We start from the raw sequence: 27,296 nt of genomic DNA on the forward strand, positions 1-27,296 counted from the left end.
TGTAGAAACTTGTGGCTTACCACATTTAAGGAGGCTGACAGGCTCTGTAAGAACATACATCACATTAAGGTGTAAGCTGTACCCCTGGGGTGTAAGAGGCCCCCAAAATTTCCCATTGACTTATAATGGGGCAGGAAACATGCCCATATAAGGGAGTAAAAGCGTCCCAGATGGAATATCTTCACTTTAGAGTGTCGTATAGACATGGGGGTGGGCTCATTTTACTCAGTCATCCAATCAGTCTCTTAGGATCGCCCCAGAGCTATTAAGCCACGCCCCTAGCAACAATTTTGGGTACCCTAGCAACATCTCCCATAGACTACCATTATAAAAAGCCCAGATGGATATCTTTACACCAGAGTGTCATAGAGACATAGGGGTGGGCTCATTTTACTCAGGCATCCAATCAGTCTCTTAGGATTCCTACTGAGGTATGAAACCACGCCCCTAGCAACCAATTTGAGCACCCTAGCAACATAATAAACAAAGCCTTATATCTCTGGATCTGAACATCATAGAGACATGGGGGTTGGGTCTTTGGGTCATGTTAGCTTCATGCTAGCTCCATGCTAAGTCATACTAGCTTCATGCTAGTTTCATGCTAGCTTTATGCTAATTTCATAATAAATCTTGCTAACTTCATGCTAAATCATGCTAACTTCATGTTAAATCTTGTTAGCTGCACGCTAAATAGTGCTAGCTTAATGCTAATCATGCTAGCATCATGCTAATCATGTTAGCTTCACGTTAAATCATGCTAGCTTCATGCTAATCATGCTATTCTCATGCTAGCTTCATGCTAGCTTCATGCTAATCTTGCTAGTTTCATGCTAGCTTCATGCTAATCATGCTAGCATCATGCTAGCTTCATGCTAATCATGCTAGCATTATGCTAGCTTCATGCTAATCATGCTAGAATCATGCTAGTTTCATGCTAATCATGCTAGCTTTATGCTAGCTTCATGCTAATCGTGCTAGCATCATGCTAGCTTCATGCTAATCGTGCTAGCTTCATGCTAGCTACATGCTAATCATGCTAGCATCATGCTAGCTTCATGCTAATCATGCTAGCTTCATGCTAATCATGCTAGCATCATGCTAGCTTCATGCTAATCATGCTAGCATCATGCTAGCTTCATGCTAGATTCATGCTAGCTACATGCTAATCATGCTAGCATCATGCTAGCTTCATGCTAATCATGCTAACTTCATGCTAATCATGCTAGCATCATACTAGCTTCATGCTAATCATGCTAGCATCATGCTAGCTTCATGCTAGCTTCATGCTAATCATGCTAACATCATGCTAGCTACATGCTAATCATGCTAGCATCATGCTAGCTTCATGCTAATCATGCTAGCTTCATGCTAATCATGCTAGCATCATGCTAGCATCATGCTAATCATGCTAGCATCATGCTAGCTTCATGCTAGCTTCATGCTAATCATGCTAGCATCATGCTAGCTTCATGCTAATCATGCTAGCATCATGCTAGCTTCATGCTAATCATGCTAGCATCATGCTAGCTTCATGCTAATCATGCTAGCATCATGCTAGCTACATGCTAATCATGCTAGCATCATGCTAGCTTCATGCTAATCATGCTAGCTTCATGCTAATCATGCTAGCATCATGCTAATCATGCTAGCATCATGCTAGCTTCATGCTAATCATGCTAGCATCATGCTAGCTTCATGCTAGCTTCATGCTAGCTACATGCTAATCATGCTAGCATCATGCTAGCTTCATGCTAATCATGCTAGCTTCATGCTAATCATGCTAGCATCATGCTAGCTTCATGCTAATCATGCTAGCATCATGCTAGCTTCATGCTAATCATGCTAGCATCATGCTAGCTTCATGCTAATCATGCTAGCATCATGCTAGCTTCATGCTAGCTACATGCTAATCATGCTAACATCATGCTAGCTACATGCTAATCATGCTAGCTTCATGTTAGCTTCATGCTAATCATGCTAGCATCATGCTAGCTTCATGCTAATCATGCTAGCATCATGCTAGCTTCATGCTAATCATGGTAACATCATGCTAGCTTCATGCTAATCATGCTAGCTTCATGCTAGCATCATGGTAGCTTCATGCTAATCATGCTAGCATCATGCTAGCTTCATGCTAATCATGCTAGCATCATGCTAGCTTCATGCTAATCATGGTAGCTTCATGCTAGCTTCATGCTAATCATGTTAGCTTTATACTTAAACATACTAACTGCCAGATAGCCTACTAAACTAAACTTCTGTCAATCCGTTTTAAACGTTCAGGCTACGCTTTTTCAAGCCAACATAAAGTTTGTCTTCAAACTTTAATATCTAGTTATTATTATTCTTTTTCTGTTCCAAAATTTCTGACACTAACTCGTCCTAGAGCTTTCAAGCTACATGCACCAAATTTTCCACGCACCTTCAGACTGGTCTGACTTAGTGTGCTATATCTTTTCTAACTGATGGGACCTTCCGAATTCCTAAACGGGGCGCTCAAACACCCCAAAATTTCCATTGACTTAACATTGAGACAAACTTTGAAGGGTCATAGCTGTGAGTGAGAAACTTGTAGAAACTTGTGGCTTACCACATTTAAGGAGGCTGACAGGCTCTGTAAGAACATACATCACAATGGGGTGTAAGCTATTCCCCTGGGTTGTAAGAGGCCCCCAAAATTTCCCATTGACTTATAATGGGGCAGGAAACATGCCCATATAAGGGAATAAAAGCGTCCCAGATGGAATATCTTCACTTTAGAGTGTCGTAGAGACATGGGGGTGGGCTCATTTTACTCAGTCATCCTATCAGTCTCTTAGGATTGCCCCAAAGCTATTTAGCCACGCCCCTAGCAACAATTTTGGGTACCCTAGCAACATCTCCCATAGACTACCATTATAAAAAGCCCAGATGGATATCTTTGCACCAGAGTGTCATAGAGACATAGGGGTGGGCTCATTTTACTCAGGCATCCAATCAGTCTCTTAGGATTCCTACTGAGGTGTTAAGCCACGCCCCTAGCAACCAAATATGAGCACCCTAGCAACATAATAAACAAAGCCTTATATCTTTGGATCTGAACATCATAGAGACATGGGGGTTGGGTCTTCGGGTCATGTTAGCTTCATGCTAGCTCCATGCTAAGTCATACTAGCTTCATGCTAGTTTCATGCTAGCTTTATGCTAATTTCATAATAAATCTTGCTAACTTCATGCTAAATCATGCTAACTTCATGTTAAATCTTGTTAGCTGCACGCTAAATAGTGCTAGCTTAATGCTAATCATGCTAACATCATGCTAATCATGCTAGCTTCACGTTAAATCATGCTAGCTTCATGCTAATCATGCTATTCTCATGCTAACTTCATGTTAATCATGCAAGCCTCGTGCTAGCTTCATGCTAGCTTCATGGTAATCTTGCTAGTTTCATGCTAGCTTCATGCTAATCATGCTAGCATCATGCTAGCTTCATGCTAATCATGCTAACATCATGCTAGCTTCATGTTAATCATGCTAGAATCATGCTAGTTTCATGCTAATCATGCTAGCATCATGCTAGCTTCATGCTAATCATGCTAGCATCATGCTAGCTTCATGCTAATCATGCTAACATCATGCTAGCTTCATGCTAATCATGCTAACATCATGCTAGCTTCATGCTAATCATGCTAGCATCATGCTAGCTTCATGCTAATCATGCTAGCATCATGCTAGCTTCATGCTAATCATGCTACCATCATGCTAGCTTCATGCTAATCATGCTAGCATCATGCTAGCTTCATGCTAGCTACATGCTAATCATGCTAGCATCATGCTAGCTTCATGCTAATCATGCTAGCATCATGCTAGCTTCATGCTAATCATGCTAGCATCATGCTAGCTTCATGCTAATCATGCTAGCATCATGCTAGCTTCATGCTAGCTTCATGCTAGCTACATGCTAATCATGCTAGCATCATGCTAGCTTCATGCTAATAATGCTAACATCATGCTAGCTTCATGCTAATCATGCTAGCATCATGCTAGCTTCATGCTAATCATGCTAGCATCATGCTAGCTTCATGCTAATCATGCTAGCATCATGTTAGCTTCATGCTAATCATGCTAACATCATGCTAGCTTCATGCTAATCATGCTAGCATCATGCTAGCTTCATGCTAATCATGCTAGCATCATGCTAGCTTCATGCTAATCATGCTAGCATCATGCTAGTTTAATGCTAGCTTCATGCTAGCTACATGCTAATCATGCTAACATCATGCTAGCTACATGCTAATCATGCTAGCTTCATGCTAATCATGATAGTTTCATGCTAGCTTCATGCTAGCTACATGCTAATCATGCTAACATCATGCTAGCTACATGCTAATCATGCTAGCATCATGCTAGCTTCATGCTAATCATGCTAGCTTCATGCTAGCTTCATGCTAATCACGCTAGCTTCATGCTAGCATCATGGTAGCTTCATGCTAATCATGCTAGCATCATGCTAGCTTCATGTTAATCATGCTAGCATCATGCTAACTTCATGCTAATCATGCTAGCATCATGCTAGCTTCATGCTAATCATGCTAGCTTCATGCTAATCATGTTAGCTTCATGCTAGCTTCATGCTAATCATGTTAGCTTCATACTTAAACATACTAACTGCCAGATAGCCTACTAAACTAAACTTCTGTCAATCCGTTTTAAACGTTCAGGCTACGCTTTTTCAAGCCAACATAAAGTTTGTCTTCAAACTTTAATATCTAGTTATGTTGGCTTTGAAAAAGCCAATATATTGTTATTGCTATTAAACTTATTATTATTATTCTTTTTCTCCCCCCAAAATTTCGGCAACTAACTCGTCCTAGGGCTTTCAAGCTACATGCACCAAATTTTCCACAGACCTTCAGACTGGTCTGACTTAGTGTGCTATATCTTTTCTAACTGATGGGACCTTCCGAATTCCTAAACGGGGGTCTCGAACACCCCAAAATTTCCATTGACTTAACATTGAGACAAACTTTGACGGGTCATAGCTGTGAGTGAGAAACTTGTAGAAACTTGTGACTTACCACATTTAAGGTGGCTGACAGGCTCTGTAAGAACATACATCACAATGGGGTGTAAGCTCTACCCCTGGGGTGTAAGAGGCCCCCAAAATTTCCCATTGACTTATAATGGGGCAGGGAACATGCCCATATAAGGGAATAAAAGCGTCCCAGATGGAATATCTTTACTTTAGAGTGTCGTAGAGACATGGGGGTGGGCTCATTTTACTCAGTCATCCAATCAGTCTCTTAGGATCGCCCCAAAGCTATTTAGCCACGCCCCTAGCAACAATTTTGGGTACCCTAGCAACATCTCCCATAGACTACCATTATAAAAAGCCCAGATGGATATCTTTACACCAGAGTGTCACAGAGACATAGGGGTGGGCTCATTTTACTCAGGCATCCAATCAGTCTTAATAGGATTCTTATTGAGGCATTAAGCCACGCCCCTAGCAACCAAATTTGAGCACCCTAGCAACATAATAAACAAAGCCTTATATCTCTTGGTCTGAACATCATAGAGACATGGGGGTTGGGTCTTTGGGTCATGTTAGCTTCAAGCTAGCTCCATGCTAAGTCATACTAGCTTCATGCTAGTTTCATGCTAGCTTAATGCTAATTTCATAATAAATCTTGCTAACTTCATGCTAAATCATGCTAACTTCATGTTAAATCTTGTTAGCTGCACGCTAAATAGTGTAAGCGTTATGCTAATCATGTTAGCATCATGCTAATCATGCTAGCTTCACGTTAAATCATGCTAGCTTCATGCTAATCATGTTAACCTCATGCTTACTTCATGCTAATCATGCTAGCCTCATGCTACCTTCATGCTAATCATGCTAACATCATGCTAGCTTCATGCTAATCATGCTAGAATCATGCTAACTTTATGCTAATCATGCTAGAATCATGCTAGCTTCATGCTAATCATGCTAGAATCATGCTAGCAACATGCTAGCTTTATGCTAATCATGCTACCATCATGCTAATCATGCTAGCAACATGCTAGCTTCATGCTAATCATGCTATCATCATGCTAGCTTCATGCTAGCTTCATGCTAATCATGCTAACATCATGCTAGCTTCATGCTAATCATGCTAACAACATGCTAGCTTTATGCTAATCATGCTAGCAACATGCTAGCTTCATGCTAATCATGCTACCATCATGCTAACTTCATGCTAGCTTCATGCTAATCATGCTACCATCATGCTAGCTTCATGCTAATCATGCTACAATCATGTTAGCTTCATGCTAATCATGCTAATCATGCTAACATCATGTTAGCTTCATGCTAATTATGCTAGCTTCATGCTAATCATGCTACAATCATGTTAGCTTCATGCTAATCATGCTAGCTTCATGCTAGCTTCATGCTAATCATGCTAGCATCATGTTAGCTTCATGCTAATCATGCTAGCAACATGCTAGCTTTATGCTAGCATTACGCTAGCTTCATGCTAATCATGCTAACATCATGCTAGCTTCATGTTAATCATGCTAGCATCATGCTAGCTTTATGCTAATCATGCTACCATCATGCTAATCATGCTAGCAACATGCTAGCTTCATGCTAATCATGCTATCATCATGCTAACTTCATGCTAGCTTCATGCTAATCATGCTAGCATCATGCTAATCATGCTAGCATCATGTTAGCTTCATGCTAATCATGCTAGCAACATGCTAGCTTTATGCTAGCATTATGCTAGCTTCATGCTAATCATGCTAGCATCATGCTAGCTTCATGCTAATCATGTTAACATCATGCTAGCTTCATGCTAATCATGCTAGCAACATGCTAGCTTTATGCTAATCATGCTACCATCATGCTAATCATGCTAGCAACATGCTAGCTTCATGCTAATCATGCTATCATCATGCTAGCTTCATGCTAGCTTCATGCTAATCATGCTAACATCATGCTAGCTTCATGCTAATCATGCTAGCATCATGCTAGCTTCATGCTAATCATGCTATCATCATGCTAGCTTCATGCTAATCATGCTAAATCATGCTAGCTTCATGTTAATCATGCTAATCATGCTAGCATCATGCTAGCTTCATTCTAATCATGCTAGCATCATGCTAACTTCATGCTAATCATGCTAGCATCATGCTAGCTTCATGCTAATCATGCTTACATCATGTTAGCTTCATGTTAGCTTCATGCTAGCATCATGCTAGCATCATGCTAATCATGCTAGCATCATGCTAGCTTCATGCTAATCATGCTAACATCATGTTAGCTTAATGTTAATCATGCTAACATCATGCTAGCTTCATGCTAATCATGCTAGCATCATGCTAACATCATGCTAATCATGCTAGCTTCATGCTAATCATGCTAGCATCATGCTAGCTTTATGCTAATCATGTTAACATCATGCTAGCTTCATGCTAATCATGCTAACATCATGCTAGCTTCATGCTAATCATGTTAGCATCATGCTAGCTTCATGCTAATCATGCTAACTTCATGCTAATCATGCTAGCATCATGCTAGCTTCATGTTAATCATGCTAGCATCATGCTAATTATCCTAGCTTCATGTTTATCATGTTGGCTTCATGATAAATCATGCTAAATCATGCTACCTTCATACCTAAACATACCAACAGCCAGATAGCCTACTAAACTAAACTTCTGTCAAACCGTTTTAAACGTTCAGGCTAAGCTTTTTCAAGCCAACATAAAGTTTGTCTTCAAACTTTAATATCTAGTTATTATTATTCCGCTTTCTTCTGAGACTAAATTTTCGACACTAACTCGTCCTAGAGCTTTCAAGCTACATGCACCAAATTTTCCACGGACCTTCAGACTGGTCTGACTTAGTGTGCTATATCTTTTCTAACTGATGGGACCTTCCGAATTCCTAAACGGGGGGCTCGAACACCCCAAAATTTCCATTGACTTAACATTGAGACAAACTTTGATGGGTCATAGCTGCGAGTGAGAAACTTGTAGAAACTTGTGGCTTACCACATTTAAGGAGGCTGACAGGCTGTGTAAGAACATACCTAACAATGGGGTGTAAGCTGTACCCCTGGGGTGTACGAGGCCCCCAAAATTTCCCATTGACTTATAATGGGGCAGGAAACATGCCCATGAAAGGGAATAAAAGTGTCCCAGATGGAATATCTTCACTTTAGAATGTCGTAGAGACATGGGGGTGGGCTCATTATACTCAGGCATCCAATCAGTCTCTTAGGATCACCCCAAAGCTATTAAGCCACGCCCCTAGCAACAATTTTGGGTACCCTAGCAACATCTCCCATAGACTACCATTATAAAAAGCCCAGATGGATATCTTTGCACCAGAGTGTCATAGAGACATAGGGGTGGGCTCATTTTACTCTGGAATCCAATCAGTCTCTTAGGATTCTTAATGAGGTATTAAGCCACGCCCCTAGCAACCAAATATAAGCACCCTAGCAACATAATAAACGAAGCCTTATATCTCTGGATCTGAACATCATAGAGACATGGGGGTTGGGTCTTTGGGTCATGTTAGCTTCATGCTAGCTCCATGCTAAGTCATACTAGCTTCATGCTAGTTTCATGCTAGCTTTATGCTAATTGCATAATAAATCTTTCTAACTTCATGCTAAATCATGCTAGCATCATGCTAAATCATGCTAGCTTCATGCTAATCATGCTAGCATCATGCTAGCTTCATGCTAATCATGCTAGCTTCATACTAAATCATCTTAGCTTCATGCTATTCATGCTAGCATCATGGTAGCTTCATGCTAATCATGCTAGCATCATGCTACCTTCATGCTAATCATGCTAGCATCATGCTAGCTTCATGCTAATCATGCTAGCATCATGCTAGCTTCATGCTAATCATGCTAGCATCATGCTAGCTTCATGCTAATCATGCTAGCATCATGCTAGCTTCATGCTAATCATGCTAGCATCATGCTAGCTTCATGCTAATCATGCTAGCATCATGCTAGCTTCATGCTAATCATGCTACCATCATGCTAGCTTCATGCTAATCATGCTAGCATCATGCTAGCTTCATGCTAATCATGCTAGCATTCATGCTAATCATGCTAGCATCATGCTAGCTTCATGCTAATCATGCTAGCATCATGCTAGCTTCATGCTAATCATGCTAACATCATGCTAGCTTCATGCTAATCATGCTAGCATCATGCTAGCTTCATGCTAATCATGCTACCATCATGCTAGCATCATGCTAGCTTCATGCTAATCATGCTAGCATCATGCTAGCTTCATGCTAATCATGCTTCCATCATGCTAGCATCATGCTAGCTTCATGCTAATCATGCTAGCATCATGCTAGCTTCATGCTAATCATGCTACCATCATGTTAGCATCATGCTAGCTTCATGCTAATCATGCTAGCATCATGCTAGCTTTATGCTAATCATGCTAGCATCATGCTAGCTTCATGTTAATCATGCTACCATCATGTTAGCATCATGCTAGCTTCATGCTAATCATGTTAGCATCATGCTAGCTTCATGCTAATCATGCTAGCTTCATGCTAGCTTCATGCTAATCATGCTAGCTTCATGCTAATCATGCTAGCTTCATGCTAGCTTCATGCTAGCATCATGCTAGCTTCATGCTAATCATGCTAGCATCATGCTAGCTTCATGCTAATCATGCTAGCTTCATGCTAGCTTCATGCTAATCATGCTAGCATCATGCTAGCTTCATGCTAATCATGCTAGCATCATGCTAGCTTCATGCTAATCATGCTACCATCATGCTAGCTTCATGCTAATCATGCTACCATCATGTTAGATTCATGCTAATCATGCTAGCTTCATGCTAATCATGCTAACATCATGCTAGCTTCATGCTAATCATGCTAACATCATGCTAGCTTCATGCTAATCATGCTAACATCATGCTAGCTTCATGCTAATCATGTTAACATCATGTTAGCTTCATGCTAATCATGCTAGCATCATGCTAGCTTCATGCTAATCATGCTTGCATCATGCTAGCTTCATGCTAATCATGCTAACATCATGCTAGCTTCATGCTAATCATGCTAACATCATGCTAGTTTCATGGTAATCATGCTACCTTTATACTTAAACATACTAACTGCCAGACTGCCTACTAAACTAAACTTCTGTCAAACCGTTTTAATTGTTCAGGCTACGCTTTTTCAAGCCAACATAAAGTTTGTCTTCAAACTTTAATATCTAGTTATATTTTATTCTTACATCTGCACGTTTTTTCGGCACCTAACTCGTCCCGCACGCTTTGCCCTAGACCCATGAAAGAGGTCTCAAATCGACCAGCTTATTGAGGAGAGGGGTGCTATGACTTTTATAAGTGATCGGGTGCAGGATTTCCGAAAGGGGGGCGAAAAACCACCCGAAAAATCCCATTGACTTAACATTGCGCCCAAATTTGACGAGTCATAGCTCTGCTTGAGGATTTTGTAGAAACATGTGGGTTACAACATTTGGAGAGGGTGGTAGACTCTGTAAGAACATACATCACATTCGGGTGTAAGTTGTACCCCTGGGGTGTAAGAGGCACCCAAAAGTGCCCTAATGAAAAGTCAATGGGGGAAAATCCCATAGACTTAACATTGCAAAAACTTTGACGGGTAATAGGTCAGAGCGAGGATTTCGTAGAAACATGTGGGTTACTAAATTTGAAGAGGGTGCTAGACTCTGTCAGGACGTCCCCCACAATGGGGTGTAAGGTTACCCTAGCAACCATTTTGGGCACCCTAGCAACCTATCCCATAGACTGCCATTATAAAATTCCCAGATGGATATCTTTGCACCACAGTGTCATAGAGACATGGGGGTGGGCTCATTTTACTCAGGCATCCAATCAGTATCTTAGGTTCCTTAAAGACTTACCAAGCCACGCCCCTAGCAACCAAATTTGAGCACCCTAGCAACCGAATAAAAAAAGCCTTATATCTCCGCATCAGAACATTGTAGAGACATGGGGGTTGGACCGTTTTACTTGTGACTCGGAGTGTAATCATTATGGGATGCCAATTTTTTCCCTAGCAACCAAATACAGTACCCTAGCAACAGAGTAAACAAAGCCTTATATCTCCGCATCAGAACATCGTAGAGACACGGGGGTTGGACCGTTTGACTCGTGACTCAGAGTGTAATCATTATGGGATGCCAATTTTTTCCCTAGCAACCAAATACAGTACCCTAGCAACAGAGTAAACAAAGCCTTATATCTCCGCATCAGAACATCGTAGAGACACGGGCGTTGGACCGTTTGACTCGTGACTCAGAGTGTAATCATTATGGGATGCCAATTTTTTCCCTAGCAACCAAATACAGTACCCTAGCAACAGAGTAAACAAAGCCTTATATCTCCGCATCAGAACATCGTAGAGACACGGGGGTTGGACCGTTTGACTCGTGACTCAGAGTGTAATCATTATGGGATGCCATTTTTTTCCCTAGCAACCAAATATAGTACCCTAGCAACAGAGTAAACAAAGCCTCATATCTCCGCATCAGAACATCGTAGAGACACGGGGGTTGGACCGTTTGACTCGTGAATCAGAGTGTAATCACTATGGGATGCCATTTTTTCCCTAGCAACCAAATACAGTACCCTAGCAACAGAGTAAACAAAGCCTTATATCTCCGCATCAGAACATCGTAGAGACAAGGGGGTTGGACCGTTTGACTCGTGACTCGGAGTGTAATCATTATGGGATGCCATTTTTTTCCCTAGCAACCAAATACAGTACCCTAGCAACAGAGTAAACAAAGCCTTATATCTCCGCATCAGAACATCGTAGAAACACGGGGGTTGGACCGTTTGACTAGTGACTCAGAGTGTAATCATTATGGGATGCCAATTTTTTCCCTAGCAACCAAATACAGTACCCTAGCAACAGAGTAAACAAAGCCTTATAACTCCGCACCAGAACATCGTAGAGACACGGGGGTTGGACCGTTTGACTCGTGACTCAGAGTGTAATCATTATGGGATGCCAATCTTTTCCCTAGCAACCAAATACAGTACCCTAGCAACTGAGTAAACAAAGCCTTATATCTCCGCACCAGAACATCATAGAGACACGGGGGTTTGACCGTTTGACTCGTGACTCAGAGTGTAATCATTATGGGATGCCATTTTTTCCCTAGCAACCAAATATAGTTCCCTAGCAATAGAGTAAACAAAGCCTCATATCTCCGCATCAGAACATCGTAGAGACATGGGGGTTAGACCGTTTGACTCGTGAATCAGAGTGTAATCACTATGGGATGCCATTTTTTCCCTAGCAACCAAATACAGTACCCTAGCAACAGAGTAAACAAAGCCTTATATCTCCGCATCAGAACATCGTAGAGACATGGGGGTTGGACCGTTTGACTCGTGACTCGGAGTGTAATCATTATGGGATGCCATTTTTTTCCCTAGCAACCAAATACAGTACCCTAGCAACAGAGTAAACAAAGCCTTATATCTCCGCATCAGAACATCGTAGAGACACGGGGGTTGGACCATTTTACTTTTGGGTTGGAGTATAATCATATATTGTCCCAGGAATTTTGCCACGGCAAGCACCACTTCACATTTTCTTCAGGAAATGTACCTATCTAGTTATTACAGTGCATTGAAAATGCGCTGTACTGTTCTTACTGGGCTTTTTATTATTATTATTATTATTATTATTATTATTCTTCCAACCAAATTTCCGCAATTAATACGGCTCGAACCGTTTAACTTAGAAACTTCATTCAAACTCTCAAACGTGCGGACTATTCGGGAATAGTGTGCTATGACTTTTATAAGCGATCGGGGGTACGGTCTACGCCCCAGGGGCAAAAAAGCAGCCGAAAAATCCCATAGACTTAACATTGCGACAAACTTTGACGAGTCGTAGCTCAGACCTAGGATTTCACAGAAACTTGTGACTTGCCACATTTGAAGAGGCTGGCAGGCTCTGTAAGAACATACCTCACAATGGGGTGTAAGTTGTACCCCTGGGGTGTAAGAGGTCCCCAAATTTCCCCATAGACTTATAATGGGGCAGGAATCATGCCCATATAAGGAACTAAAAACGTCCCGAATGGGATATCTTTGCAGCGCAGTGTCATAGAGACATGGGGGTGGGCTCATTTTACTCAGGCATCCAATCAGTCCCTCAGGATCCTTATTGAGCTATCAAGCCACGCCCCTAGCAACCATTTTGGGCACCCTAGCAACATCTCCCATAGACTGCCATTATAAAATGCCCAGATGGATATCTTTGCAGCACAGTGACTGCGTTTACATGCAGCCAATAACCCGTTCAAATCCGGAATATTAGCAATAACCCGGTCGCGCACGTCCATGTAAACACCGGCAAAAACCCGAATATGCTCATATTCCTGTTTTTAAAATCCCGAATATTACCCCTGGGTTACCTCTTTTCTAACCCGAAATTTTTGTCATGTAAACGCGCATCGGGATATTCCCATCAAAAGGAACATTGATTTGTGTACTGCGCATGTTCTATTCGCAAGGAATCTTGGTCTTTTGAGTAGAGGAACTTCTTGTATGCGCCAAAAAACCCACAGGGAGTAGAGGTAAGCATGGTGAGAGAGATGCGCCACACTTTTAGAGCGAGGAGGAAACCAATTGCAACAACCGCGTTTTTCACGTTAAATTAATATATAGCTATTCTTGTTTTTCAAAGCATACATGTATAATAAAGGCCAAATAGATTGTCAATAGTTATGAGAGTAACTTGTGTGAATTTGAATTCAAAATGTAATATGCTATTCATATTTCGTTAAATACAGTGAATGTGTGAAAAAGTTAAAGATGACAGAATAACTGTAGCGTCGTCTGCATCTTGATGCAGTTTCTAAGATTAAAATTACTTTAATTTAACTGATCAACACAAATACAAAGCGGCATATAACTGATTGCTTACCAGCATTAATACCACTTAAAATAAAAACCTTGAGTTTTTTCTTTGTATACAGCGTCCGCTCCGTGGATAAGGATGTTGCAATAACGCCGGTGGCTTTATTATTAACTGACTCAATACTTATACCTGACATTTAGATATGAAAGTTTATCATCAACAGTACCTGCATGAAACATTATAAACATTGGTGATCATCTGCCGACTCGACTGTTTCTGCACGTTCTCAGTCCGCTTAATTAACGGCTTTTCGTTCTATTCGCGTGAGGTAAACATTTTTGTTCTGTACTTTTTTACTTGCATGTATTTCTACATATTTTCGGCCAAGTAACACTCAGGATATAATGTAAGTTATTATAGATAGCATATAAGCTTGTTCTGAAAGGATGACAATTATAAAAATTATCCATCCAGCTTAATTTAGCCAAAATAATGATTTCATACTTTATAGATGTTAATTTATCTACTAATATATTATTGAAAATGCCATAAATAAATATTCATTGCCTTCTGTAAGCTATTGCATTCGTTTTGTACATTTACAGGTGCATGAATACTGTCTAATTTTAATTTCTTTAAGACACTGTTGTGTTCTGTATTTACCGATGCTCTGTAAATATGCACTTAAAAAACCTCCTCATAAAAGGAAAGACACTGCTTCTACATTGGTGCAGCTTGTTCTGGATTTAAATAATAATTTTATTTTAGTAAATGAAGGCGGTAAAACCGCATTGCGCAATAGTGAGCCACGCAAAATCACCGCATTTACCTTTTAATCACAGTTTACATCGGGATATTGCCAATTCCATGTATACAGTGGTAACTCTCTCTGCTCACGCATGTAAACGGGTTATTCCGAATATTTCAGAAACCCGAAACCCGACCTTAACCTGACCATAACCCGAATATTTACAGCATGTAAACGTAGTCAGTGTCACAGAGACATGGGGGTGGGCTCATTTTACTCAGGCATCCAATCAGTCTCTCACCATCCTAACTGAGGTATTAAGCCACGCCCCTAGCAACCAAATATGAGCAGCCTAGCAACATAATAAACAAAGCCTTATATCTCTGGATCCGGACATCATAGAGACATGGGGGTCGGGTCTTTGGGTCATATTAGCTTCATGCTAGCTTCATGCTAAGTCATGCTAGCTTCGTGCTAGTTTCATGCTAGCTTTATGCTAATTTTATAATAAATCTTGCTAACTTAATGTTAAATCATGCTAGCTTCATGTTAAATCTTGTTAGCTTCATGCTAAATCATGCTAGCTTCATGCTAATCATGCTAGCATCATCTTAATCATGCTAGCATCATGCTAATAATGCTAGGATCATGCTAATTTCATGCTAAATTCATGCTAACTTCATGGTAATCATGTTGGCATCATGTTAGCTTCATGCAAATTATGCTAGCTTCATGCTAATCATACTAGCATTGTGCTAGCTTCATGCTAATCATGCTAGCATCGTGCTAGCTTCATGCTAATCATGCTAACATCGTGCTAGCTTCATGCTAATCATGCTTACATCATGCTAGCTTCATGCTAATCATGCTAGCTTCATGCTAGCTTCATGCTAATCATGTTAGCATCGTGCTAGCTTCATGCTAATCATGCTAGCTTCATGCTAGCTTCATGCTAATCATGCTAGCTTCATGCTAATCATGCTAGCTTCATGCTAATCATGCTAGCATCATGCTAGCTTCATGCTAGGCATGATAGCTTCATGCTAGCTTCATGGTAATCATGCTAGCTTCATGCTAGTCAAGCTAGCTTCATGCTAGCTTCATGGTAATCATGCTAGCATCATGCTAGCTTCATGCTAATCATGCTAGCATCATGCTAGCTTCATGCTAGTCATGCTAGCTTCATGCTAGCTTCATGGTAATCATGCTAACATCATGCTAGCTTCATGCTAATCATGCTAGCATCATGCTAGCTTCATGCTAATCATGCTAGCATCATGCTAGCTTCATGCTAGTCATGCTAGCTTCATGCTAGCTTCATGGTAATCATGCTAATCATGCTAGCATCGTGTTAGCTTCATGCTAATCATGCTAGCAACGTGCTAGCTTCATGCTAATCATGCTAGCATCGTGCTAGCTTCATGCTAATCATGCTAACATCGTGCTAGCTTCATGCTAATCATGCTAGCATCGTGCTAGCTTCATGCTAATCATGCTAGCATCGTGCTAGCTTCATGCTAATCATGCTAGCATCGTGCTAGCTTCATGCTAGCATCATGCTAATCATGCTAACATCATGCTAATCATGTTAGCATCATGCTAGCTTCATGGTAATCATGCTAACATCATGCTAACTACATGCTAATCATGCTAGCATCATGCTAGCTTCATGCTAATAATGCTAACATCATGCTAGCTTCATGCTAATCATGCTAGCATCATGCTAGCTTCATGCTAATCATGCTAGCTTCATGCTAGCTTCATGCTAATCATGCTAGCATCATGTTAGCTTCATGCTAGTCATGCTAGCATCATGCTAGCTTCATGCTAGTCATGCTAGCTTCATGCTAATCATGCTAGCATCATGCTAACGTCATGCTGAATCATGCTAATCATGCTAGCATCATATTTCATCATGATAACTTTTTTAAATCATGCTAGCTTCACACTAAAACATGTCAACAGCCAGGTAAACTACTAGACTAAATTTCTTTTACATTTCTGTCAATCAGCTTTTTGCATTTTCATGCACTGGTAATTCCTTGGGAATTGCATATCTAGTTATTATTATTCTTCCAACCAAATTTCCGCAATTAATACGGCTCGAACCGTTTAACTTAGAAACTTCATTCAAACTCTCAAACGTGCGGACTATTCGGGAATAGTGTGCTATGACTTTTATAAGCAATCGGGGGTACGGTCTACGCCCCAGGGGCGAAAAAGCAGCCGAAAAATCCCATAGACTTAACATTGCGACAAACTTTGACGAGTCGTAGCTCAGACCTAGGATTTCACAGAAACTTGTGACTTGCCACATTTGAAGAGGCTGGCAGGCTCTGTAAGAACATACCTCACAATGGGGTGTAAGTTGTACCCCTGGGGTGTAAGAGGTCCCCAAATTTCCCCATAGACTTATAATGGGGCAGGAATCATGCCCATATAAGGAACTAAAAACGTCCCGAATGGGATATCTTTGCAGCGCAGTGTCATAGAGACATGGGGGTGGGCTCATTTTACTCAGGCATCCAATCAGTCCCTTAGGATCCTTATTGAGCTATCAAGCCACGCCCCTAGCAACCATTTTGGGCACCCTAGCAACATCTCCCATAGACTGCCATTATAAAATGCCCAGATGGATATCTTTGCAGCACAGTGTCACAGAGACATGGGGGTGGGCTCATTTTACTCAGGCATCCAATCAGTCTCTCACCATCCTTATTGAGGTATTAAGCCACGCCCCTAGCAACCAAATATGAGCAGCCTAGCAACATAATAAACAAAGCCTTATATCTCTGGATCCGGACATCATAGAGACATGGGGGTCGGGTCTTTGGGTTATATTAGCTTCATGCTAGCTTCATGCTAAGTCATGCTAGCTTCGTGCTAGTTTCATGCTAGCTTTATGCTAATTTTATAATAAATCTTGCTAACTTAATGTTAAATCATGCTAGCTTCATGTTAAATCTTGTTAGCTTCATGCTAAATCATGCTAGCTTCATGCTAATCATGCTAGCATCATGCTAGCTTCATGTTAATTACGCAAGCTTCATGCTAATCATACTAACATCATGTTAGCTTTATGCTAATCATGATAACATCATGCTAGCTTCATGCTAATCATACTAGCATCGTGCTAGCTTCATGCTAATCATGCTAGCATCGTGCTAGCTTCATGCTAATCATGCTAGCATCGTGCTAGCTTCATGCTAGCATCATGCTAATCATGTTAGCATCATGCTAGCTTCATGCTAATCATGCTAGCATCATGCTAGCTTCATGCTAATCATGCTAGCTTCATGCTAATCATGCTAGCATCATGCTAGCTTCATGCTAATCATGCTAACATCATGCTAGCTTCATGCTAGTCATGCTAGCTTCATGCTAGCTTCATGCTAATCATGCTAGCATTATGCTAACGTCATGCTAATCATGCTAGCTTCATGCTAGCTTCATGGTAATCATGCTAGCATCATGCTAGCTTCATGCTAATCATGCTAGCATCATGCTAGCTTCATGCTAGTCATGCTAGCTTCATGCTAGCTTCATGGTAATCATGCTAGCATCATGTTAGCTTCATGCTAATAATGCTAGCTTCGTGTTTATCATGATAACATTATGCTAGCTTCATGCTAATCATGCTAACATCGTGCTAGCTTCATGCTAATCATGCTAGCAACGTGCTAGCTTCATGCTAATCATGCTAGCATCGTGCTAGCTTCATGCTAATCATGCTAACATTGTGCTAGCTTCATGCTAATCATGCTAGCATCGTGCTAGCTTCATGCTAATCATGCTAGCATCGTGCTAGCTTCATGCTAGCATCATGCTAATCATGCTAGCCTCATGCTAATCATGTTAGCATCATGCTAGCTTCATGCTAATCATGCTAACATCATGCTAACTTCATGCTAATCATGCTAGCATCATGCTAATCATGCTAACATCATGCTAGCTTCATGCTAATCATGCTAGCATCATGCTAGCTTCATGCTAATCATGCTAGCTTCATGCTAGCTTCATGCTAATAATGCTAGCATCATGTTAGCTTCATGCTAGTCATGCTAGCATCATGCTAGCTTCATGCTAGTCATGCTAGCTTCATGCTAATCATGCTAGCATCATGCTAACGTCATGCTGAATCATGCTAATCATGCTAGCATCATATTTCATCATGATAACTTTTTTAAATCATGCTAGCTTCACACTAAAACATGTCAACAGCCAGGTAAACTACTAGACTAAATTTCTTTTACATTTCTGTCAATCAGCTTTTTGCATTTTCATGCACTGGTAATTCCTTGGGAATTGCATATCTAGTTCTGTTTAAAGTGTTCAATAACAGTGTACAAATAAATCAAGTTCTTACGTTTGACAAAAAGTTGCTTTGACCTCAAGTGACCTAGTATCAGCTTGTAGCCAGCGCTGGGGAAATTGCGATGAATGTCAGACACGATCACGTCTAACTCAGCGTCACTAACACTTTTGTTCAAGTCCACTCGTCTGTGTACACAAAAAGTAAAGCTATTAAAAACAACTTTATATCGTTATGTGTCTGTATGTCATCATCCATAGCAGCTATCTTACCTTAACCCCCATCGTGTAATCCTGCGATTAAGTGTTTTCAAAGACACACCAAAACGTTTTGCCATCTCACTGCGAGGGATGCCAAGTGAGATTTGCATATGTAGTTGGTCTTGTGGTATGTCAATACTGGGCTGAAACTCTGAGACATTACCAATGCGAATTAAACGCTCCACTTCATTAAACTTAGTCCATACCGTGTCCTCAACATGCCGACTGGATGCCTCTAGGTTTCTTCTAAGATTAAGCAATGTCGTCAACGCATAGTCATAGTTCACTAGATCATTAATGTTACTCTCCACATAGTTAGCCAAAGAAATTACAGCATGTATAGTGTTGGTCCACGTTTCCTCCATTTTAAGTTACCGTCTTTCTCAGGTCCTCATCCGAGATCAATCTACGCATGACGTACAATCAGAGCCAATCAGCGAGCTTGTTACATCCACCTGGCCATAGTTAATTTGCATTTCTCATTTGACCATTTGCAAGGACCCAAAGAGTCACGGAAAAGCTAAATAGAGAAGCTAAAACGAAAAGCAAATCGAGTAGCGAAAAGAATAAGGAGAACCATCGGGAAAATGAAAACAGAAATGCTAAACGGAAATGCCCTTTTAAATGCCTAATTTAAACCTGTATTTGTAGTTCAATTTATAAATCCAGTTATTTATTTCTCTTTTTAAATCGCTTTTTGAAATACATTTTGAAATTCCATTATTTAATTAAGAATTTGTAAATGCAATTTAAAATGATGAACTTATTGAGTGTTTTATGTTGTTTTTGTAAATTGTTATATTAATTTGAACTATTTATTAATGTATTAATATTTCATTTCTACATTATTTTTATAATCTCACTTTTTATTGCCTAATAAAATGTTACATAATGATTTTGTTTGTAACTTTGTCTATTTATTTATAGATTAATAAATGAATTTTTAAACAAATGTATTAATTGCTATTTTTATTGTCCAGGTAGTTATTAAATATTGAAGTTCTTTATTACATTTTGCATGACTCTTGTGGTCCTCCATACACTGCACGTCAAAAACTATGCCAAATTGACAACCTTAGAGTAAAAAAGTGATGCTAATGACGTCTGTCTTGGCATGGCCTTAGACAGGTTGTAACAAAAGTGACTTAAGTTAGGAAAACAGCATAGCAATCCATCATATAGAAAAAAAACATTAGCAGTGCAACATTTTAATTTTCAACATTTCATAAAGACACAACCTGGGGTGTGTTTCCCAAAAGCATTAAACAAACAACTGTATGGTCACAAGTTTGGTCGTTACAGCATAGTTCAACGCAGGGACGGTCTGGAAAATTATTTATGGGGTGGCAAGGGTATGGCATGAGAACTATGAGGGGTGGCACTGGCAACCCTGAAGTAAGCATCCTGCTGTCTGGGTACAGACTGATTTCAGATGGTTGCTTGTGGATATTTGTGGGTTGTTTTACATTCATTTATGTATTATGTAATTTACAGATGCAGAAAAGTGCATATGTGTATATGTGCACCCTGTGCCATCCCAGCAGATCCGCCCATGGTTCAACAATTTGGGTGTTCCCGAAACCATCGTTCCAAAACTGCATTGCATACTTGTGTGGTAGGAACTACTGCTCTAAAGCTGTGGTTAGAAGCATAATTATGTGATAGTTCTGTGTACACTAACATAGATCACGCTCTTGACTATATAAGCAAGCAGTTCAGCATTCAGCATCATTTAGATATATACAAATTCAAATATACATTTTTTAACTTGTCAAGAGAAATAAAGTGCTGCTTTTAAAGAGTGTGCATGTGTGTGGTGTTGTGGTTTTCATTTTCCTCCCATGAAACAATCTTCAGTCTTAGGTTTTGATTTCAAGAGATAGACTTTTATTATCCGGACAAATAAAAAGCCGAGCCTGCCTGATAAAACCTCCCAGAACCAGTCAGGCTGGCCTGGGAGAAATCTTCAAAACCAGTCTGACCCTCTGAGCCAGGCTTGGTAAATATATATGGTCTTTGTCCCCTCCCTTCATAGTTAAAACAATATGTTTCTGTTCAGGCAAGATTCTGTTCAGGCAAGACCCACATGACATTCCTCAGACCCGTGGCTCCTTCCCATGACCTATTTGACCCTTGGCTATTTGCTAATACTAAAATCCTTTGTGCCCTGAAACATGACTACACACAGCTGTTCTTAAATCCACACAGATGGCTTATCTGACCCACACAACATAACACATGACCTGCATAACTTCATAGTAAACAAATTGCGTGTGATTATAATGGTAAACTCATGTTCATCATATTCATGTAGATTGGGATTAAAATAAAACTTCTTCATAATCCCCGCTCTGAGGCTTAATTTAGCCTCACCTTTCCTGTTTATTTTAATCCGGAGTGCAGTTTCATAATTCAGCGTTTCAATTATTCATATCTTGTGGCGGAAGAAAGCCACTATACCTTACCAATTACTAAATTATGCCACTGCACTTCGAACTATGGACAATAAGAGCAAACCTCTTTCCATTCTTGTTTTGTCTTTGAATGTAAAAGTAAAATAACTTAAAGCCCCTCTTTATAAACAGTTTAAAAATGTGTGCAATTGGTTCTGCACCTGCTGTTGGTTGTCACAGTTATGTAGAATATATTGTAATAGTTAAAAGGAAACAAAAATAAAAGCAAAGAAAACCAAAAAGCAAATAAAACAAAATTACTGAAAATAAAAACAAAAAGTAAATCATTCATAATACGAAATATTTGTTTCAATACAAATACAGCTTATTCCTCTTCTTCGTCATCATCATCATCATCATCATCAAAGGTTCTTGAATATTATCTACCCGTTGTGAATTCAATACTATTTTGTAACGTAAGTTCTGATACCATTCTTGTTGATTTAAAATTAATTTTTCCATCCTCCTAATATTTTAACTTTTGTTTGATTTCATTAACTTCTGATTAAAATGTATTCAGAATATGTCTTGTATTTCTACTGGCTTCATCTAGTTGTTTTCCTAAGATAAATGAATGCCTTATTGGTAAACTTAATAATCTACTTTTGATTGTAGTACCGTACATAATTCATTTATTCTGTATTTTTATTCTGACAAAACTTTACTAAATTCCGTATTTCGCTTAATCCCATACCTTAATCTAATTTGGTACCCATTTGGTTGATTGACAGAATCTACATATAATTTTGATTAATTGTTTTTGTCATCCTTTAATGAGGATTCCGAATTCCCTTCTTTTGTACTGATTTCCATGTTACCATTATATTTAAGTACCTTTTCTCTCCATCCTAATGATAACGAGGTTAAACATTTTCTTTTTCTACAAATCCAAAATAATTTTCCAATCGATATATTTGATCTTCAAATATTGCTCTGATTTGATTATACTATTCTTCTTATAGCATCTCTCTTCTCACTTTTACACCTTAAGCTAGACTCTTTGATGTCTTCATAATATGTCTAGAGTTTTATAGTTGATTCGTTCAAGATTCCTGTTATAAAGCATTTCATATTGACTTTTCCTAATTCTATAATTCCATAAGGTTTACATTTTCTTGTATGTATCATTCTGAAATTTCTATCCTTCCTGTTCCTATTTTTAATGTTTTGTTACTATACCATTGACACAAATATCCAAAGTGTGGCCTGCAAAATGTATTTTTAAACTCAGATTTTCCCAAATGACCTAAATATTATCAAGATAAGTTGACCTTAACTTTTTCTCTTATCCATAAGAATTCTTGTTGAATTTATCACCCTATTTATGTGGACTTGAAAATGTTATTGCATTATTGAAATTTAGTTTAGTTTAAAGCCTAAATAGCAACTTTGTAAACATATTTCCTTAACTGTAAATATTCCCCATTTGTATCATTTGTTATCTTTGGAATGTTTCCCATAAAATGTCCACCTTATGTTCTCAGTTCAATGTCTCTGTTTTCAGTCTTTCTTTCAGATTCTGTTCCTTTGATATTGTTGCAGATCTTTCAGCAATAGTCCATCGCCAGGAAGTTTTAATTGACTGTAGCAATGCAAATCTTCTGTAGTAATTGGTTTCGTTCTTTAATTGACTGTAGCAATGCAAATCTTCTGTAGTAATCAGCTTCGTTCTTTTTAATTCAATTTCTTTTGACAATTTCTCTTTTTCACTTCTTCCTCTCGGTGCTCAAAACTTTGCTCTCCATCCGTCGGTATACTTGAATTGCTTTTGATTTGATTTGGTTTTGATGTTTCTTCTTTCATTTCATGTGCGTAATTTTACTCCTTTCCAAATGGCGTAATACGAGCTCTGCTACATTGGCTGCTCCTCCCACTTTGGACATTTCTGGGGTCGCTCTCATCCTTCTGTCTCCCCCAGTTTAGGCCCCTGTGGCCGTGTTTGGCCTCCTCCGACCTCTCGGCCCTCAGATAAGCTAGATCATCTCGCACAATGAGTCATGTTGTCTCAACTTCTCCTTAACTCCTTTCAGCTTTTTCTGTACACAAATAACTCAATACATAGACAATTAGTTTCTTCATATAACACTTAATTCCAGATGTTACAATACGCATAGGTCTATCGGCGGATATTTCATGCAGTGTTAAAGGTGTACGTTTGTTAGTTTACATGCTCATTAATACAAGGTAAAACATAAATTCTGTTACGATTAGTATTTTCACACATTTTGTTAAGTATGGCTTTGATGATTATTCCTTTTCTATACCTTTTTATCTACCATCCTTTGTTGATTATAGATGATAGTCAAATTTTTCTTTTCTCTTATGGTAGAGAAATTTTGAGTGTTTTATCTTAAGCTTAGTATAAATGTTTTATATAAAGTATACTTTTAATGTGTTTTATGGTTGAGGTCTAAATGAATTAAGTTGTCTCTCTGATGCTTGCACATGACAGTGTTTTTCCACAGCTAGGCCTGGATGGGGGACATGTGACCTTGGTAAGAATAGCAAATAGCTTTATGACGCATTAGAAAACAAAGGCATTGTGTTTTACCAGCAATGGCTGTCTTTTTGTGTAGCAACTTAAAGGTTGCAAAGATACAGGCACAGTACAAACAGATTGTTCGAATGGGAGGGCTACTAAAACGGGGGCACTATTTAAATCACTGAAAAACTCAGAACGGGGTCATTGTCATAGTCATTGTGATCATCATTTTACCAATGCAGGTGTATACACCCTATGACCAGTATTGTGTTTCAAGCTGTCTGACACAATTCTTTAATAAAATACTTTGAAGAGAATTTTACATCTCAACCGTCTCTGATTCTCCTGAAAAAATCCACGACATTTTGGCGCTGCGGAGCAGGGTTACAAGAGAGAACATTGGACAACCGAGTGGGATCGTTCAGAGGCCGTTCACGGTCGGGGGGAGATGTTCTCCATCCTGGGTCGATTGTTTCTTCTTTGTGGGTGTTAAACTGCTAAGGCTGGCCAGCCGCTTGCTTCTTAAATTAAGGTAAGCAAAGCGTTATGGCATTTTTTCACCTGCATTGATGGGATTTTTGACTCTGTTTGGAAAACACAGACAGCCCGGCGTTTTCATTTGAATTCCTTAATTCTCTCTGTAACTCATAAACAAACTAGTATTGTTATTAATGAGAAGGGACTTGTGGATGATATTACAAGATAAATTATCTCTAATAGGGAAACCTGGTCTTCCGAGTAAAGTGTACTCTTATCTGGGGGTCAAGAGGACCCAGCTGTGAAACAGTTGATGGAAAATAATATTAACATAGCAAAGAGGGCGTTGACTGTTAATAGCCAAGAGGGCATTTAATTATACTAAATTTTGTTGATTTTATGGACTCAAACTAAAACATTAATTTTGAAACTAAATTTTGTAAAGCCAGTGGGCTGATTTAAATAAGAGTATCTGAGATGAGTACGGATATATCTTTTTAAAGGAAAGAAAAACCAGTGGGTTGATTGTGAGCAGTTTCTTGGTGTAACTGGTTAAGTTACGAAACAAAGTGAGATAAGAGAGAAGATTTTTGTTGAGGGAGAACCAGTGGGTTGCTTAAATGAGTATTTGAGAGTAATTTATCGATGAACTATGATACTATAAATTGCTCTGTGAAACAAATATGAAGAGTTTGCATAGTTTGTGTACCAAGGTGCTTAGAATGTGCAAACGAGGGTGAGCGAGAGAGTCTGGAGTGAGGGAAAAACCAGTGGGTTGCTTGAGTGAGTGTTTATGAGTGCCTCTATCGATGAACTATGATACTATAGAGAGCTCACTGATATGGACACAGTGTTCAAGGGTGCTTTATCGATGAACTATGATACTATAAAGTATTCTTTGAGACGAACACAGTGTTTAAGGGTAATTTATCGATGAACTATGATACTATAAATTACTCTATCAAATAAACACGGGAGAGACAAGGGAAAAAGCTTCGGTCCAACTTAAAGTTAAAAAAGTGTTTATTAATTGTTGCATGGTAAGGATTTACCATAAGTGAATTGTTTTAGAACAACCCAAGAGGATTTCTGCATTTTATTCAACCCATATGAGAATTTTGATTTTGAAAGTTAGGGGTAAGAGTTATCCTGTGTGAAAAATATTGTCCATGATTGAATGTCAGTTGTTACTGAAAACATTGAATTTTGGTGGAACCTGAAATCTCTATCTGATATTGAAAAGTCATTATTGAGTGTATTTGATTTGACAAAAGAAAAGTTAACAGAAGGAAGTTTAACAATTAAAACAGAAGACTCTGAGATCAATACAGTTACGTCTGCATTTAAAATAGCCCAATTAATCAGAGAGATCTTTTGTGTTAGTTTTAGTTGGCCTGAGATAAGAAGTTTTTCCAGTTGTAAGATTAATGTGTCAAAGACAATTGTGGGATATAGAGAACTGAGGATTGTAAGTGCTAAGTTTAAGTTTGAATCAAATCTTAAAAGTGGTTGTGTGACAGATAAAGTGACTGGTGAAAAGGAGATCATTTACATATTTGTGGGACCCTTTGTGATTTATTCCAGTTGCCTGACTGGAACATTTTATAGTGCAGAGAAGTGCATTGATTTATTGTTAAATAAATAAAGCAAACAACCATTCAGTGTAACATGGAAGCAGCAACCAAAGAATTAGAGCGTGCTATCACTGTGGCCCCGGTAGAATGGTGTAACTTACAAGACAAAGGCTTTGATGGTAAAGCATTGGCTAAGTGGTGTAATGATCTAAAATGGTATACCAGAAGTAACAAATATAAGAAAGGAGAGCAGCCTCCCTTTCACTGGCCAGAACAGGGAACGTGGAATAAAGAAAAAATTAAGAGTATGAAAATTTGGATGACTAATTATATAGCTAATCAGGATTTGAAAACCAAGAAAGATGGAAAGAAGAAAAAGAGAAAAGCTTTGTTAGATGGAATGAAATTGTGGGAAAAAGCTAGAGGTTGCTGGAGTAAGGAAGCTGAAAGAGTGATGGCTGATAGAGAAGACATCAGAGCTCACGAGTTGGCAAAGCACAACGAAAGAACAGAAAAGACAAGATTGCTAGAACAGCCAGTAGACACTGCAAACCAATTACCTGTGGTAACTAAAACAGTTAAGCCACCGCCCTATGCACTGCCCTCTGCCTCCCTCAATCCATGTCCCCCATTCACCACACACACAAACTGCCCTCCCTTTCCCACTCTCTCTGAGAGTCACCCTCCCTTTCCCACTCCCTCTGAGAGTCACCCTCCCTTTCCCACTCTCTCTGAAAGTCACCCTCCCTTCACTGCTCACACTCCAGCCCCAACCACCCCTGTTGCTTCACCAAATGCTAGCACACTGTATCCAGTTATTAAAGGAACTATGCAGCTTAAAGGGGAAGTAGAAGTTGAGGGAAATGTGGAACTGTATGATGAGATGCATAGAGGCAAAGAAGGATCATTCCGTGAACAAAGACAGGCAGCAGGAGGAGCCAGTCAGTATACCAGGACTCAGTTAGAACATCTGGACCAACTAATTGAACAGAGAGCAAAGGAAATAACAGAATTAACTAAAGAGGTGGAGTCTTTGGGTTTAGCAGGGCTATCGCAGGACAGAGAGCTTGGTAAAAGATTACAAGAGGAAGAAAGGATGATTTT

Source organism: Paramisgurnus dabryanus, chromosome 3 (assembly GCF_030506205.2).
Source record: "Paramisgurnus dabryanus chromosome 3, PD_genome_1.1, whole genome shotgun sequence".
In the NCBI taxonomy this organism is placed as follows: domain Eukaryota; kingdom Metazoa; phylum Chordata; class Actinopteri; order Cypriniformes; family Cobitidae; genus Paramisgurnus; species Paramisgurnus dabryanus.